This window comes from Ursus americanus, chromosome 19 (genome assembly GCF_024610735.1).
Source record: "Ursus americanus isolate L20-20 chromosome 19, mUrsAme1.1.p, whole genome shotgun sequence".
Taxonomy (NCBI): domain Eukaryota; kingdom Metazoa; phylum Chordata; class Mammalia; order Carnivora; family Ursidae; genus Ursus; species Ursus americanus.
The window spans coordinates 10,502,687-10,520,380 of NC_142145.1; positions in this window are offsets into that span (position 1 = coordinate 10,502,687).

Consider the following 17,694-nt stretch of genomic DNA (forward strand, 5'->3'; position numbering starts at 1 on the left):
AACTTTGAAAGAAATATTATGTTATAAAGTGAGTATACATAACCCAAGAATACACATAGGAAATACTCCAGTATTTGTACAATAGTGTGTGTGTGTGTGTGTGTGTGTGTGTGTGTATACAGCCATAGTACCACTGTTGATAATAAGGGAAGTAAATTGAAAACAAGTTAAATATTCATTGAACAGAAGATAGTTAATCAAATATGCTATATTCGGGGCGCCTGGGTGGCATAGCGGTTAAGCGTCTGCCTTCGGCTCAGGGCGTGATCCCGGTGTTATGGGATCGAGCCCCACGTCAGGCTCCTCTGCTAGGGCCTGCTTCTTCCTCTCCCACTCCCCCTGCTTGTGTTCCCTCTCTCGCTGGCTGTCTCTATCTCTGTCGAATAGATGAATGGAATCTTAAAAAAAAAAACACAAAACAAATATGCTATATTCACCCAATGGAATATTATACAAAAAACTGAACATAATACATGTCCATATTATGACTTGAATGTTTAGTAAAAAAATACAAGCTACAGGGACTACAATGAATATAACTTTTGAAAAATTAAGTTAATTTAAAAACAAATAAGAGTAATTTATGTTTAAACACACACACACACACACACACACACACACACACACACACACACACACGTACTTGGCGGATTAATTAATTGCATCAGGATGAATTTAGGGAAACTGGTGGCCCGATTGGCAGAGTGTAAATAAGACTATGTAACTTACTGGTACTTTTAATTTATTGTGTTACATTACGGGTCTTGCATGTCTATTGTCTTAGTAAAATAAGTAATACAAAATAGAATAAAAGTGGATAATGGTAATTCTAGGGCAACATATAATACTGTTTAACAAAGCAAGAATTATGATGCATTTTCTTTTGTGCATCAGACTCCACCTCTAAAAAAAGAAAAGAAACAGCACAATTGTCCAAATCCAAATTTCCAATTTGGTTGGGATTTATTTCATTCCGGATGGATACATAGTATCTGTGACAAGACCTAACACGATTTACCTTTCTGGATATTGAGCCCTGCCCTAAGAGTAACACCAGCTTTATCCTCAGCACACACATAACTTTCCCCTTGTCCTACCTCTGGATCCTCGAATTTCAGGATGTTACTCATATGCATCTCAGACTGTTTTCGGTTGGTTTCTCAAGAAACAGATTCTGAGAGCCAGGTTTGTAGGCAGGAAGTTGATTAGTAAGTGCTTTTAGGAAAAAAAGAAACAAAAACAGAAAAACGTCTAACAGAGTGAGGGAAGCAGGGTTTGGCAGAAGGAGTGTGTAACAGAGATAACCTGCCAGGATGCTCTGCAGCAGGATGACTTTTAGGAATTTTCTAATAGAGGTAGAGGGACCTTTGTATTCTCGTTCAGACCACTCATTGGATGCTGACTTCCCTGGAAGGGGTTGCCAACTGTATGAGGCGGCTCCCTTTGATGCCTAAAGAGGGCTTAGGCGTGAGCTGTCCGCAGCAGAAACTCACCTGGCTGGGGGATGAGCACCTGTACTTGAAGGGGGTCTCTGGGCAGCATACCACCCTGTCACACCAGGGTCCCGCTGGATTTTACTTGCATGCGGGACATGTCCCTTCTACCTCTCTATTGGTCACAGTGTCGGGCATTGGGACTGACTCAAAGTGAATGACCAACAAATGGTTGGTCATATTGTTCTTCATTACAATCGTACACTCTGATTTTTACAGTTCTCCCCCTACAATACATTATGATAATTTTATCACCCTTCTCCATCCTCAACACATTTATTTTCCCAGTTTTTAATGGCACAAACTGGGTCTCTAACCAGTTAAGTAGTCTGCCTGATGTAAAAACGTTGGTTGTGAGCAAACTACAGCACTCATTGTGGTCTTCTATATTTAAGTCCAATGCTTCATATAAAATAAAATAAATTTAATTTGGACCAAAAATCAAGATAGAGACTTCTTCTTATGTGCCCTCGTGTATGTTGCAGCACTAATAAGGAAGCAACCTGTGCTACCCTCAGATCTGCTGCGTGACCAAGGGCAGACCCCAAAATTGATCAAAACTCTATAAAAAAAACCTCAATCAAAGGGCTCCTGTTCCCAAGATCTGTCCCCAGGATGACTACTTCCCTTTCTCTCCCTTCCTATCCCTCCTCCCTCCCCCACTCATTCTCCCCCCACCTTCTTTTTCCTCCCTTGTCCTCCACTCCTCCTTCTCCTCTCCCCTCCCTTTCTTTCCCCTTCCTCCCCCTCCTCCTCTCCATCTGCAAGAGTGAGTAGTAAATGTTTCCTCCGTATAGATTTAATAGATGTAAATAACTTCAAGGGCATAAATGACAATAAAATGTAGGAAAACTAGAAACGATCCGAGCATTCATTGTCTTTGTTTTAAAGTCATTTATTTTATCATAATCTAATAAAATTTAATTTTTTACTAATGGCTATGTTTAACAACCAGCTTGCACAAATTCTGAAAAACTAACAGTTGGTTCTCCTTAGCCTGAAGGAGCTGGCTCAGATGTGCTTCTCAGTAAAGTGGTGGGACACTGGCAAGTGGGGACACCAGGGAACAAGCAGATGGCTATCACAGACTACCAGAGAAGATATATGGTGCTTTTACCACAGTGATGTCATGAAAGAGAGAGCAAGAGAGACAGATTTGTGATATATTTTTGGAGGTAAAAAACAAGACCTGTTGATACATTACATGAAACTAGGGAAGAGTGTACCATATGCAGTGTAAATCAGAAAATATATGTATCAATTAATTCCATAAAAACAGATCCAAAATCAATGGGACCAGATGCCTTTCAGATTTTTTAAAGAGGTGATCTGGTGCATATAATATGTATTATATAATACCCCCTTAGGATAAAGACAGTACGCTTAAAAAATCCATGAATATTTACATGGGTTGGGTAGACAACAACCATAAATAGGACTCCATCAACGCGGGTCAGGTTTTGTTGCAAAAAACAAAATAACTTGTTGTATAAATGGAGATATAATCTATCTTCCTGTTGTAAAGATTTCAGAGATTAATAACATACGATACAAAATCTGTTGGAGTCCTAACAGAGATCTAGTTTTTATTTGTTTATTTATTTATTTAAAGATTTTATATATGTATTTGTCAGAGAGCAACACAGAGCGAGCACAAGCAGGGGGAGCAGCAGGAGACAGAGGAGAAGCAGGCTCCCTACTGAGCAGGGAGCCCGAGGCAGAACTTCGTCCCAGGACCTGGGGATCAGGACCTGAGCCAAAGCCAGATGCTTAACCAACTAAGCCACCCAGGCATCCCGAGATCTAGTTTTTATATATAAAGTAATTTCAGGGTTTACATCTAAATAGAAATGCAAAACAAACAAAACAAAACCTCACAAAATTCAACTCTTATGACAAAACGAAAGCCAAACCACAGTTGTATAGTATCAAGCAAAATGGCGAGGAAGATTCATAGGGGATACCATTGAAGGGAAACCTTCTAGAATTCAGCTAAATCTGTACTCAGAGATATGTGTTTGGCATCACAGTACAATCATCTAAAAAAAAAAAGTTCACACAAAAATAAATCACAGATAAAAATTAATGTTTTAAAAAGGAAACTATAAAAATATTAGAATATAACACAAAATCTGTGTAATAAGATCAGCCTTACATTGCAAATGAAACAGAGTCTATAAATGAAGAGATTAATACAACTCATTTTATAAACATTTAAAAATCGTACAGCAAAATATCTTATTCAGGTCCCAACACAATGTAAAATATAGGAAACATATTTACAATATAAATTAAGGACTAGTTTCTCCAACATAACAAAAATTGCAGACATCAATAAAAGTAACAATCATCAAAAATTAAGGAAAACTTCAGAAGCTGACAAAAAAATAAATAGATAAATGCACAGAGCATGTGCATGATAAATCTGCTCTCGTCATGCCACAAACTCCTTTGCCTTATTTCAGTTTCTTCTTCTGGCTCAAAACCTCCATAGGTTCCAGGCCTCAGCTGGATATACAAAGATTCCAGTTTTCACCAAATCTGGAAGGATCCTGGGCAGGCTGAGCTTCAGTCCAGTGAGAAAGGATTATCATGAGACATCAAATTCACATTTCATGTTTTATCAACAAACACTAGTGGATCTCTAGTTCTTGTAATAATGACATTAATTTAAGTACATCCTTCCCAGCGTACATTTTTTTTTCTCACTGACAACATAATCTAAAACTGTATAGAAGGATCAGTGGATGCCCAGAGTTAGGGCGGAGGGAGGAATGAATAGGCAGAGCAGTGAAACTACTCTGGATGAAATCACAGTGGTAGGTACATGTCATTATACATGTATCCAAACCCATAGACTGTACAACATTAAGAGTGAATCCTAATGTAAACTATGGTGATAATGATGTGTCAATGTAAGTTCATGGATTGCAACAAATGTACCATTTAGGTGGGAGATACTGACAGTGGGGAGACTGGACATGAACAAGGGCAGGGGGTCTATGGGAACTCTCTGTACTCTATGGTCCATCTTGCTCTAAATCCAAAATAGCCCTACAAAATAAAATCCATTTAACAAATGCTTACTACCTGGTAAACACTAATCCTTCGATAAATGGCAGTGATGATTAATTCCAGTGCAATATTTTTCTGCTAGATACAGACTAAAATGCAAAGAACATCATATTGTATTTTTATGTTTTCTTCCCAATTTATTGTCTGCCCTCATTAAAAAGTAATCCAATCTGATGGGTAATATTCCTACATTCCGCTCTATGTTTGCAAAAATCTCTAATGCTTGAGAATATCAATATTACAAACATTATAAATCAAGTGGCCTTTGTGCAAATATATATAACATACATATATAATTCTCAAATTGATGAAAAATTTTAGAAATTGTGGTTGCTGACATCATTCAGTAACGTAACAACTTATATGTTCCATAGAATAGGAACTTTGCCTGGTCATGACTCTAAATGTATGAGTGAGGCTGAATAGGTCTCTCCTTTACATACTGACATACATGTTTTAAAATATGGAACAAGAGCAATCAATGTAGGAGAAATATGAGTAACAGTCTCAAGATACCTTATGAAGGCAATCATATTTAAAAGAGATATATAAAATATGTGTACTCCTTTTTTCCCCACTTTATAAGATAGCGCTTTTCTTCTTGAAAACAAAACAAAATACAACAGAACAAATATTCTGTTGACTCTACATTGTCAACAGGCTGAATTCCAAACTGATAGCATGACATTAAGAAGTACTTCACAATTTCAGCTTCAATCTACCTCGCCAACTTCATTTCACACAACTACCCAGTGACCTCCATGGGCCGAATGATTTGGCAGCTCTGAACCCGTATTTTCTCATTTTCTCTAAAACAGGAGTTATTATGTATGGGCTACTGTCAGGGGGGAGAAAAAAGAAAGATGAATTTTTCAACAAATGGTAGCTGCTATCCACCTGAAAATTAATTATTTCCTCCTCTGGGGTGTTAAAGAGTATCACAGATATAAATGAATTTTTGCACTAGTAACTTTTTACTGCAAAAAAGATTTTTTCTATATGTATATATTTTTCACTAACACTTAAGTGTCATGGCACAGAGGAAAGAACTAAGTTATAGAATCAGAAATTTTTATTTGAATTTTGTTTCTCCATTTACAACTGAAGCCAGGATAATGCCAGGATCCTTTAACTTGCTATTCATTAAATGTTAGCTACATAAAATATACATAAATTACATAAAAATATACATAAATTACATAAAAATAAAACTGAAATATAAAAGCATTGCAATTCTGAACTGTGTTTCATCTTCTTAAATTAAAATTAACTTGATCTGAATGAAAATATAATGCATATTTATATGTGTTCATTACAAAAGAAATAGGAACGATGGCAAAAAATTATCTAAACCAATAAGCAATCACCTATTTACCAAGGGATAATAATTGTGGCTTATGCTTTGGTAAATATTCTTCCATTATTTTCTTTTAAATGAACATATATTTAAAACATATGTAATATACAATGTCAGAAAGTGACTGAAAGCAAATATGATTTGCGACATGCTCTTTTCTCCTTCACAAAGTATTGAATAACACATTTACATAGTTCAGTCATTCAACTTAGCAAATCTATTTTAAGTGCCCATTATGTGCCAGATACTTTTCAGGCACTTGGGATCAATAAGCAAACAAGACGACACTTTTGCCCATAAATCATACAGGAGGGAAGAGAGTGCCATGTTCTACCAAAAACTAGAGTGAAGAAATTGCCCATTTTTGAAAGTCCTTACTAACTAAAGATGAATCAATTTGATAGATAACATATAATGAGCCCAATGCATTTCTCTCATCTGTATATTTGGCCTTGAATTTTTATGTTTCCTTAGTAGAGAGAGTCATGGAGCTAAGTCTTTGCATTGATCCAATGTTATTTCATTAGGCTGATTTTGTTGTTGTTGTTGACTTGCTAGGTATATATAAAATATATAAATCAAAATTGTCCTTGAGAGAGTTTTTGCCTCTTTTTATACTTAACTGCCGATTGTGAGTGTCCCTATGTTATAATCCCCTCAAACAAGTGGTTGGCTACAAATGTATTTTTGAGGAGCGGAAGTAGAGAATATTGTATTCAGTTTTAAAAGACTATCATAGTTCCTGGGACTTAGTCCATGTTCCATGAATGGTGGCTTTCTTCCAAATGTCTTTTTAACAAGAATGAATAAGTTCCCATGTAAATATCACCAAAAAACAAAAATAAAAATAAACCAGACAACTCTAAGTTTAATTCATGCAACTGAAGGCATGATGGCTTTTGTCCTCATGAGATGACCAAACTATATAACAAAGTGAAAACAAAAATGTTTTCTAGCATTAAAAAAAAATTGATTCTAAAATTTATTTTGACATACACATTTTTATAGTATTGGATAATTGCTTTTTAAAAATATTCTGTTTGGCTTGAATAAATTTGCCTTAATATTAGCAGTATGAATGTCATGAAGTAGTTTTAAACAAATAGTGTAAGAACATTTTTCTTGTTCGGATTACTGTGTATTTCTATGCAGGCTTTTTGAATTACATTATTTCTGTTGAATAGTTCCAATGTTTACCATTGGGATTTAAGGGTATTCAATTAGTACAAGACATTTTCTAACTTGCATTATTTCATATTTTCCTGCAAACTTTTTAAATAGCAGCAATATTTCTACTGAATGGATAACATTCGTTACTGTTGCCGTTTAAAAGAGCATTCAAGATGAAATCACTCATAGCTGGTACATCAACTCTTCCTACATCAGAGGAGCCAGCCAACCTTACACTTGTTGATTGAGCTAATAGTATGTTTAAAACTACTTTTATGTTGATGAGAAGTTAAAGATTTGGATCATTGAATGGGAATTAGACAAAGAGGCTTTCAGAAAGTTTCTAAGTTGTAATTTTATTTTAAAATGGTTCTCTTTTATTATCATTTCTTTGGGTGCTGCTACTTGTAAAATAGCACATCAAATTCTGTTCTGTGTATGTGTGTATTTAACTAGGTAAATTTTGTTTGTAATACCAGCCAAGGATGAATCAGAAATGACTGAGAATTGAGGGAGCGGAACTAAATGAAACACATATAACTGGAAAAACAGTAGGAAAATAAGAGAGTGAATGACTGTCAAATAAATTCAAAGCTTTCCTTCAAGTTTATTTTTGTATAAAAGTCATTCTTTAAGGTTACCTGCGGACTAAACTCATCTGGTTTGTTACTCAAGCCTAAATTAAAAGAGGAAAATCACCAGATTTACATTTTTATTAATAATGCATTTTAAGTATCCCTTTGGCATTTTAATGAACTAAAACTTAAATACGTCTCTATTTCATTACGTACTTAAAATTTTCTACATGGGGTCACTGCATAGGTTTTCCACAAAGAGATAATTGAAACCTTAAATCAAACAAATTCAGAGAAGAAATTTTTCTGTAATGGTTGGTGGCACTTTATTCAAAACTATTTGTCCTTTAAAAATGAAAGCAATCGCTCAATCTAAAATATTATCTAGGAAACAATTTCGTTTTCTAACTTTTCACATATTGTTATGCTTCCCAATTCACAAGATCATTACTGATTTGAAAACACTTATGAAAATTGAAGAAGAAAGACGTCAGTAGGAATGTAGGTAGGATGTATAGGTAACTATTAGATCTGCATCTAAGAGTCGAGTTAAATCTGACCTTTTCTTAGCCTTCAGTACACATTTAGTATCATTAATTCCCCTACATCGCCAGTCCTTCAATAAAGCCTAGAACAAATGGGAACTCTTACTGGTCCATCTGACTTAATTTGAGTAAACGTAGCTTTATAAAGATCTAAAAGGCTGAAATAAATTACTCAAATGAAAGAGCATTCTTTGGAAGTAAATATCACCTAAAAAGGACTCTTTCTCCTCATTATTTTTATTTTGTCCTCATCCAGAGTGACATTTTAAAACAAAATATGCCCAACTACATCAAGGGTGTGTAACTGTCCACTCCAGTCAAGCCTGAGTTGTTAAGTTTCTCTCAGCCATGGCACTAATTGCTCGGGTCTATAGATGGGTCATTTTTACACGGTAGCATTGGAAACTACAATAAGGCATGGTTTGCTCATTATCCTACCTTCAGGTGTAGGAAAATATTTTTCAAGAAAAACAGATATCAGACTCATGTGACAACTGACTGAAAGATGCTTCTGTAACCACAAAAATCCTGACACTGGTGTTTAAAGGAGATTCTGTCTGGGATATAGGAAGCTTAATTAGTCTCATCCCATGACTTAGCAAAGACATCATAAAACTTAGGTACCAAATGTTGGGGAAGAGGGAAACTCCAAAAGTTGTGTTTATATAACATCCTTCAGGCCCATGTACTCATTTTTGCCTTGTAATGAATGAATGTGCTCTTTGTGTCCAATCCCGCAAATTAAACTTCAATTTAAGAAGCAAGCAGAGAAGCAAGCATAGCAAATAAAATCAACAAAAAAGTATTTACAATAGCATCAAAAAAGAAATTAAATACTTAGATATAAATCTAACAAAATAGGTACAGGATGTGTATGCAGAAAACCACAGTGATGAAATAAATCAAAGATAATCTAAATAAACAGAGAAAGATTATACGACTGTGGATAGGAAGACTCATTATTGTTAAGATATCAATTCTCCCCAACTTAATCTTACTCATCACAGTGGTTTAATTAAACTGGAGGTTGAGACTGACACTTGGCCATTTTGAACTTCTGCTCCTGAGCCCACCGGCAGAAAAAGGCATCATTCTAAAGATCTAACCAGTAATACTATTGATACTGTGTTGCTTCCAATAGAATGAGAGGCTATTATTGTAACTCAAGAGACTCAGTAGGGAGCCTCCTACTAAGTCCATATCTAATAGTAAATGTCAGTGGAGGATTAGAGCAACCCCATAGGGACAGAATCCTTAAGAACTTAGACCTTTTAGGAAAGTTATCTCTCCTCAAACCCAACTGAAATATTCTGCATTTTGGATAAAACAGAAAATCTTTAAAAGTTTCAACTCTTTTCGTGATCTGAGCTGACCCATCACATGTCACTTTTCTCCCTGCTCATTTGACATCAGCCTATGGAACTTCCATCCTCCAAGCTGTCAAGTCCATTGCTGTTCTCTTTGTCCATGCTCTCTACAGGGATTTACTCGACCTCTTGTCCTATTTAAACTCTTATTATGAAAATAGCCTCCTGTCTTAATTCATTGTGATATCAATAGACACATAATGCCCGTCGCCAGTTCTTTCATTCCTGCTCCTCGAATGGTCCTGGAATCCACTCTGTGTCCACGTGTTACTCCCAGGATAATTCCTAGACTATGTGATTATTAATAACAGCAAATCTCTCCATAAATTCATCCTCAAGCACTCCACACTTTGATGACTAACTCCTATTTCCACCTGCTCTCTCTAGCATCCATACTGTAGAAATCTGATTGTCCCTTTGTACCTACAAAGCTTTCATTCTACCTCTTTTCGTGTATGTTCTTACTTTCCTATTTAGCCACTTAACCTCCACTGCCGCCATCAGCTTCACTCTTCTCCGTTCTCGCACTCTCTTCCTTCAGTTGCTAGGTAGAACTGGAACTGAATGGTCTACCTAATCAGCATGGGGCAAACTGCTAAGCAGGAGAGCTAGAGAAAAATACAGAACCACAGTGACTGCTCTCACTGGAAAAATCCTAAAACTGAGCCCCAGGTGTGCCCTAATTGCTTCATTTCCCAAGTCCCTTAATATCCCCAGAACTCCAGGTGGCCTGATCTCTCTCTACTCACAATGTTACTATCTTAGACTCTTCCATCCTCATTCTCCACTAATGTTCTTATTTACTGTTTTCCTGAAAAAGGAGAACTTAACACCCCTTTCCACCGTCTTTTCTGCTTAATGACCACAAGTATCTTAACCTGTATGTACCCTTTCCTTCTGCTGAGGCCAACACTTCAGTTTATGCTCAAGAGTCAATCCCCTTTCAAACCCCTAAGAATATTGCTCTAGCCGTTGTAACTTCCAAAACTGCCATTATTTTTTTTTCTCCTGTGGAGCCTTTCCAGCTGCATTAAAATATGCTGCTACTGACACATTTCCTCTCTGTTGTAAGACTTGTTGAATTGATTTATTTGATGGCTTCAATTCCTCTTTCATTTTCTTTTACATGCATTTCATATCCCCTCTAATGGCCAAGTTTTATGTGTCAGCTTCAGAAGGCCGCAGTCTCTAATTATTCGATTGAACATTAATTTAGATGTTGCCGTGAAGGTGTTTTGTAGATGTGAGTCACCTTGACTTTAGGGAAAGGGCATTATCCTGGATTATCAGGATTGGCCTAATTTCATCGATTGAAAGGCTTTAACAGCAGATCTGAGACTTCCCAGAGAAAGAAGGAATTCTGCCCGGGATCTGCATCTTCAGCTCCTGCAGGAAGTTCCAGCCTGTTCTTCCCAATAACTTGCCCAATGGACTTCTGATTTGCCTAGTGATCCCCCTCAATTACAAAAGCAAATACCTTGCAATTAATTCCTTACTGTATATCTCCTACTGGTTCTGTTTCTCCGGTTGTGTCACAAGTGCCACGCTCACTATTCTACCACAACTACTTTGAGAAAGTCAACATGAAGTTCCATGTCATAAAACCCAACACTTATTGCAGTCCTCATCTTGAATTGATTTATTAGCCTCATCTGCCACAGTGCATCGATCCTTTTCTTTGACACAGCTTCATCACTTGCCTTCAGAACTTCCACATTCTCCACATTTTCATCCTTCTACAATAGACACTTCTCTCCTTTGCAGACTCTCTTCAAATGCCTGGACAGATTGATGAGAGTTCTTTTTTTTTTTTTTTTTTTTAATTTTAGCCATTCTGATGGGTGTGCAGTAATATCTCATTGTGCTTTTAACTTTATTTTCCCAGTGGTAAATTATATTTGACATCTTTTATGTGTTTTTAACCATCTGTATATATTTGTTTAAGTATCTTCATGTATTTTCCCTATTTTCTAATTGCACTTTTTTTATTGCGGAATTTTGAGACTTCTTCACATATTCTAGATACCGGTGCTTTGTCAGCTGTGTGGTTTGCAAATATTTTTTTTCTCACTCTGAATGAGTGTTGAATTTTGCCAAACACTTTCTTCTACATTGATAAATCACATCGTATGATTCTTCTTTTGGATTACATTGATTGGTTTTAAAATATGAATCGAGCATTGCGTGTCTGGAGTAAACCCTACTTGGTCATGGTGCATAATTATTTTTACACATTTTACTGAATTTTCTTTGCTAATATGTTGTTAAGGATTTTTACATCTGTTCCTCTCTCTTTGTTCCACCATTCAGCATTTTCCTATATTTGTTTTATATATAATGGCCAAACTTGTAAGTTTACTTAGTGGAAGGAATAAGGAATATTGAATGTACCCCACCTTCCCAGGAGCAGAAGTCCTATCGCAGCATTTTGAAATTAAAAAAAAAATAATAAGTAGGAATGTATCTTATCTTCAATTTTTATAAGTATATATCAGCGGTAAAAGATATTCCTTTGGGTGCACCTGGGGGCTCAGTTGGTTAAGTATCCAACTCCTGATTTCGGCTCAGGCAATGATCTCAGGGTCCTGTGAGCAAGCTCTGCGTTAGACTCGATGCTGAGTGAGCATGGTGTGTGTTATAAGATTCTCTCTCTCTCTTCTCCTTCTCTCTGCCCCACCCCACCCTGCTCGTGCTCTCACTCTTTCTCTCTCAATATATATATATATTTCTTTTATCTTGTATTCATCATCTCATTTACACCAACTGATATATTCTAAAGGATATTGTTACTACTCTACAAATAAAGAAAATGAAGCCTCTAAAAATTACTTTAAATTAGGTCAGTGATAACTAGAGGAGATAGGATTTGAATCTAGAGTAATTGACCTGAGAACCTGTTTTGTAACCACAGCGCCATGTTATCTTTCTTATTTACATGATGACTACATTTTAATATGTCACTTATATTTTAATCAGAAAGCTGAGCATTAAGGATCACTGTTATTTTCTTAACATACATACAAAAATGGTACATATAAATACAGACATTCTGTAAAAAATGTCTTTGGAGACAAAAGCATTTAATAAAAATATTTGTGTAATATACTTGTAATTAGGGCCATGTTAATATAATTAAGCCTATCTTGTTCTCCTAGAAATATATATAGATATATTCTCCTAAAATATATATCTATAATGCATTTAAATGCAAATGAGGTGATATAACCAGGCATAAAGCAGCTTTATATTAATGAATGGAGGTTACAATAAAGCTGCATTCTATGTTAATTTTTATACAACACATTTGTATTCTAACTAAAACATAATGTAACCTCCAATCATGCTATATATTCTAATATTAAAATTTCATTTTTCAAAATAGAGCATTTTTCAATTACTCATATAATTATGTTTACTAGAAATGTCAGTGACCTATTCTATCACTACATTTTTCTAAATTCATTTGGGAGATGATGGTTATTATTTTCAATTTATAGGCTAAAATTATTTTTCAGCATCAGCAAATTAAATAATATAAACCACTAGAGTACAGTTCTTTAAAAATTAACTGTTAAAAAGCTGTTTTAGTTTCTCTTCATATTCCGGTTATTCTAAAAAGTCAATAACTTTGGTAATTCATAACAGTAATGAATAGTGTTCTCATGTATTCTTAAGAAACCACATTTGATCTCTACTTTTCCCCTTACTTTATCCCTCCACATCTCCCAGTAGATTTTTAAACTATAGGCTACATAAAGGATAACATATGTGTCTCATATTCTTTTTTTTTTTTTAAGATTTTATTTAATTATTTGACAGGGACAGAGACAGCCAGCGAGAGAGGGAACACAAGCAGGGGGAGTGGGAGAGGAAGAAGCAGGCTCATAGCGGAGGAGCCTGATGTGGGGCTCGATCCCATAACACAGGGATCACGCCCTGAGCCGAAGGCAGACGCTTAACCACTGTGCCACCCAGGCGCCCCATGTGTCTCATATTCTTGACACACCAGGCACAATTTAAACTGAAAGCTAGTCATCCTAATTTATGAGGCACATATGATTCTAAATATGGCATATAGTAGATTTATTTTTAGAAAAGAAGAGAAATCTTAAAGAAAAGGAATCTCATCTGAACAATAATCCTATTAATGTTATAATAATAATTAATCATGCCCACTAATAGCTTAATATATTTACATTCCTTCATTCATTTACTAACCATTGATTACTGTTAGAAATAAGGCTAGTCACTGGTGATATAATTATGAGTGACAAATATTTCTATCTCTAACACTACAGAAGATTTTCAGTCAAAGGTCTAAATGTATGCAAAAATAACTTATTTAAAATATCTTTTTAAAAAGTCTAGGTATGAATATATATTAAATGCGGCCTCAGGTGTTTTTTATTTGTTTGTCTCAACTGGGGGTAAACAAACCATGCAGTCAAATCTCTCCTTTCATCTCAGGTGTCTGTCTCTCTTGAACTTGGAATCATCCTATAAACAAGGTTTTTCCACCAGGCAGGAGAAAGGGCAGACAGAATCCCACAACTAAACACTTTACTATCTTAACAACTCTGCTCCCTCCCCACTCCCCATTCCCCTGAGAAAAAGATTATTTCTCCACCAATACCCTTGCCTCAGTATTTGGTCTTGGCTTCATGTTTTTAACCAATGGTGCAGAAAGATGTCATTCAGTAACTGGCCCATATCATGCACCACTTCCTCCAGGGTCAGGAGACACTCAGACCCACTAGTTATCATATGAATTAGGCAAGACCGTTGACAATCTCTTCATAAGGATATGGATGGGAACCAGAAGTTCTCCACTGTGTATTAAAGAAATACGAGGAAGATCATTAGTTTCTACCCTATTTTCACCATAAAAAGTATAGAGATACCCATGTATTTCTATATATTAAAAATCCAACATTATTATATTACACTGTGTTTGTCTCACGTAACTATCAGAAGTATAAGACATATGTTCTTCCCATTTTCCCAAAAAAGAAATGTCTCAAAATGCAGTCTTATTACATCAAGCTCCAAGTGCAGGAACTCTGCATGATGTCTGTTGTTCTCCAATCACCTGTGCCTTGGTCATCATGTAAATCTTTACTATCCAGAAACCAATGGAAACCTGTTTTCTAACCCCTGACTCAAGTCTCAGCTTTATCGGAAAGGCCCCTGGGGCGTTTGATTATCTGATCTTCAGTCCCACCTGTGATAGCTGGAGGCAGATATAATGAGGTCTCTTAATAAAGCATGAAGGTCTGTCAGAAAAAGGGCAGCCTAGTCTGAAGCCTGTCCTTTTCATCCAGAAGTTATTGAGCATGGCATGAAGAAACATACTCTGACCCTTCACTTTTTTCTGTCAAGTATCTTAAAGACATATACTTTGTAAGATGAGGCCTAAGCTAAAAGTTGAAGCAAAGTATAATTTACAAACTTTTAGTTATCGTGTTCATCGATTGCAACCTCGCAGCCAGGGCCCGTATGGTAATCGCCTCTTTTTATTCCATTTATTTTGTCCATTTAGTCTATTGATTTAACTGCACTCCTGCTAACAGTTTCTGTTTGTCAGGACTCTATTGATTGAAAAGGAGAGCAACTCAACTTTAGTTAGCCTGATTAAAAAAGAAATATGATATTTTACAAAATTGTGAAGTCCAGAGATGGGTGTAGATTCAGGAATGGCTGGATCCTGGAGTATAGACAATGGCAATAAGACTTAATCATCTGGCTCTTCTTAACTACATCTGGATTTACTTCACTATAGATTCTCACCAGCCAGAAGGCAAGATTCCCAGTTCAGCTATCCCAAAGAAAGAACCTTACTCTTTCTTAGTAGCTATGTACCATCATCAGGAAAGTCTCTGATTGGCCCTGCTGTTATCATCTGCCTGAACTCAACCTGCATAGACTGCAAAAAGCATGGGTCCTCCCTCCTGACTAATATACTAGAGAATACAACAAAGGGGAAGAGAAGGTAGTAAGACTAACAGGCTCAGCTCAAGCATTTGGAATGAAGGAGATCTGATAGAGTACAAAAACAAGATACTGAGCAAAGCACATAAATAGAGAAGTATAATAATATTCATATTGGGATAAGTTGAATATTACGATAGAAGTAGAATCCTATTCATGTTTATAAATTCATAACTAATATAGTATATAAAATTAACCTTGAAGACTAAACATCAGTTTGCTAGGAAAAGAAGGATGGTAAGGGAGGGAGAGACTTAATTCCTAAGAAAATATGTGATTTATTATGAAACCCCAAATTGTTACATTATGGTGCATTGAAGACCTCACCAGGTTTTTTAGATAAAGTTGCCACCCTTACGATTCCTTCTTCATCGTACCCCCACCTCACAGACCTACTTCATATTACCTGTGTAGACCACACTCATTCGTTCTTGTGTGCTCTTGTATGCACATTTTCCTTAGGAATTAAGTCTCTGCAGATACGTCGGTACCCACATTTTAGCTGAAGATGAGCAGATTCCACTATATAATTGTGGAATGTTCTAAGTGCCATATTGGAAATATGTAAAGCAATATTTAAGAATTATAATATGGTTGAAGATACAGAGATCCAACAAATATTTCAAATTTGGGAAAAATCACAAAGAACAAAAATTATATGAAATTATCCAGTTTGTAGCTTCATTATTTCATTAGAAATACCTGCTAAATAACTGATATTCCATCAACAGTTCCTGTGGCAGAAAATAACATTCTGCACGTGAAAGTGAAGTTTACTCTTTAACTTATTCTTCCATAAATTTCTTTTTTTCTTTCATGTTTAAGCTGTACCTGAGCTCAGTTTCACACGGTGAATTTTAGGCCATACGATGAAGACATAACACTCTGATCAGAAATAGAATGTAGAAAAGATGTGTGGGAAAAATTAAATTAAAAGCTTGACTGAACTCATGTTGTTGAAATTTCAGAAACGTTTATTTCCTTGCTTGTTTGACTCAGTCTTTTTTTGATAAAATTATGAAGGTACTTAACACAGGTATTTCTCTAAAGCAAGAGTGGAATGAGGGCTATTTCATTAAGAATCAGAAACATGGTATAAATCTCTCATTGCTTCTTTCTATGAAATTTGAATATGATTCTCAGTACTTATATCTCAGAATATTTCTTGAAATAAAAAAAGGAAGGCTTAAGGAAATAGAGACATGTACAAATCAATAAAATCAGTTATACATTGTTTGAGATTTTCTTAATGGACATTTTAAGCTTTGAAGTTAGACAGATCGTTCTTGGCCCTGAGTTCTTAGGCTACTCAGCTATAGTGAGCACAGTATTTCACCTTCATGAACCTCAGAATCATCATACGTGAAATTTAGAAAACAAATTGTCCTTGTGAAAATAAAATGCCATAACTCTTATATTCAATCATTTCTTTTAATTGTTTTTCAAATTGAACCAAAGATAAATAACTCCTATAAATACCAATTTTTAATCTTAATAGTTTCTTTCAAGCAATATTTACAGTTACAATTATTTAAAATAAAACTTAGAAATGTTTCACTAACTCAGATATATTTCTATTGGGAGGAGAGAAGAGAATAAGACCATTCCTTGCCTTGATGTAACGAAAATCCAGTAGGGGAAAACAGAACTGGCACAAAAACAAATAGTAGGACATAGAAGAACAAGGTATGGCAACATTGAAAATTATCAGTTAATTAAAAGGTGAATGTTACAATGTGTCGTGTTATAGGACTTCAGAAAGATGCTTCGATCATTAGAGGAATAAAAATGTTATCAACCAGGAGACAAATCCGTAAAAGAGGACTTTGGATATTTACAATATTTATTTGGATTTTGTTTATAAATATAAAAATATTATTCAGTATCTGATATTGTTTTCATATCCATTGGAATAATCAACATTGAAAAATGATATTTTGCTTAATATCTAATTATGACATAGACAGATCTGACATTTACTGATACATTCACCAGGTGTGATTGTAAGTGCCTTCAATAAATAATCTTATTTAATCTACACAACTACCTTTTATATAGGTTGTATTTTATCCTTATTTCTCACAAAAAGGAAATTGAAGACAGGAAATTTAAGTCAAACAAGGT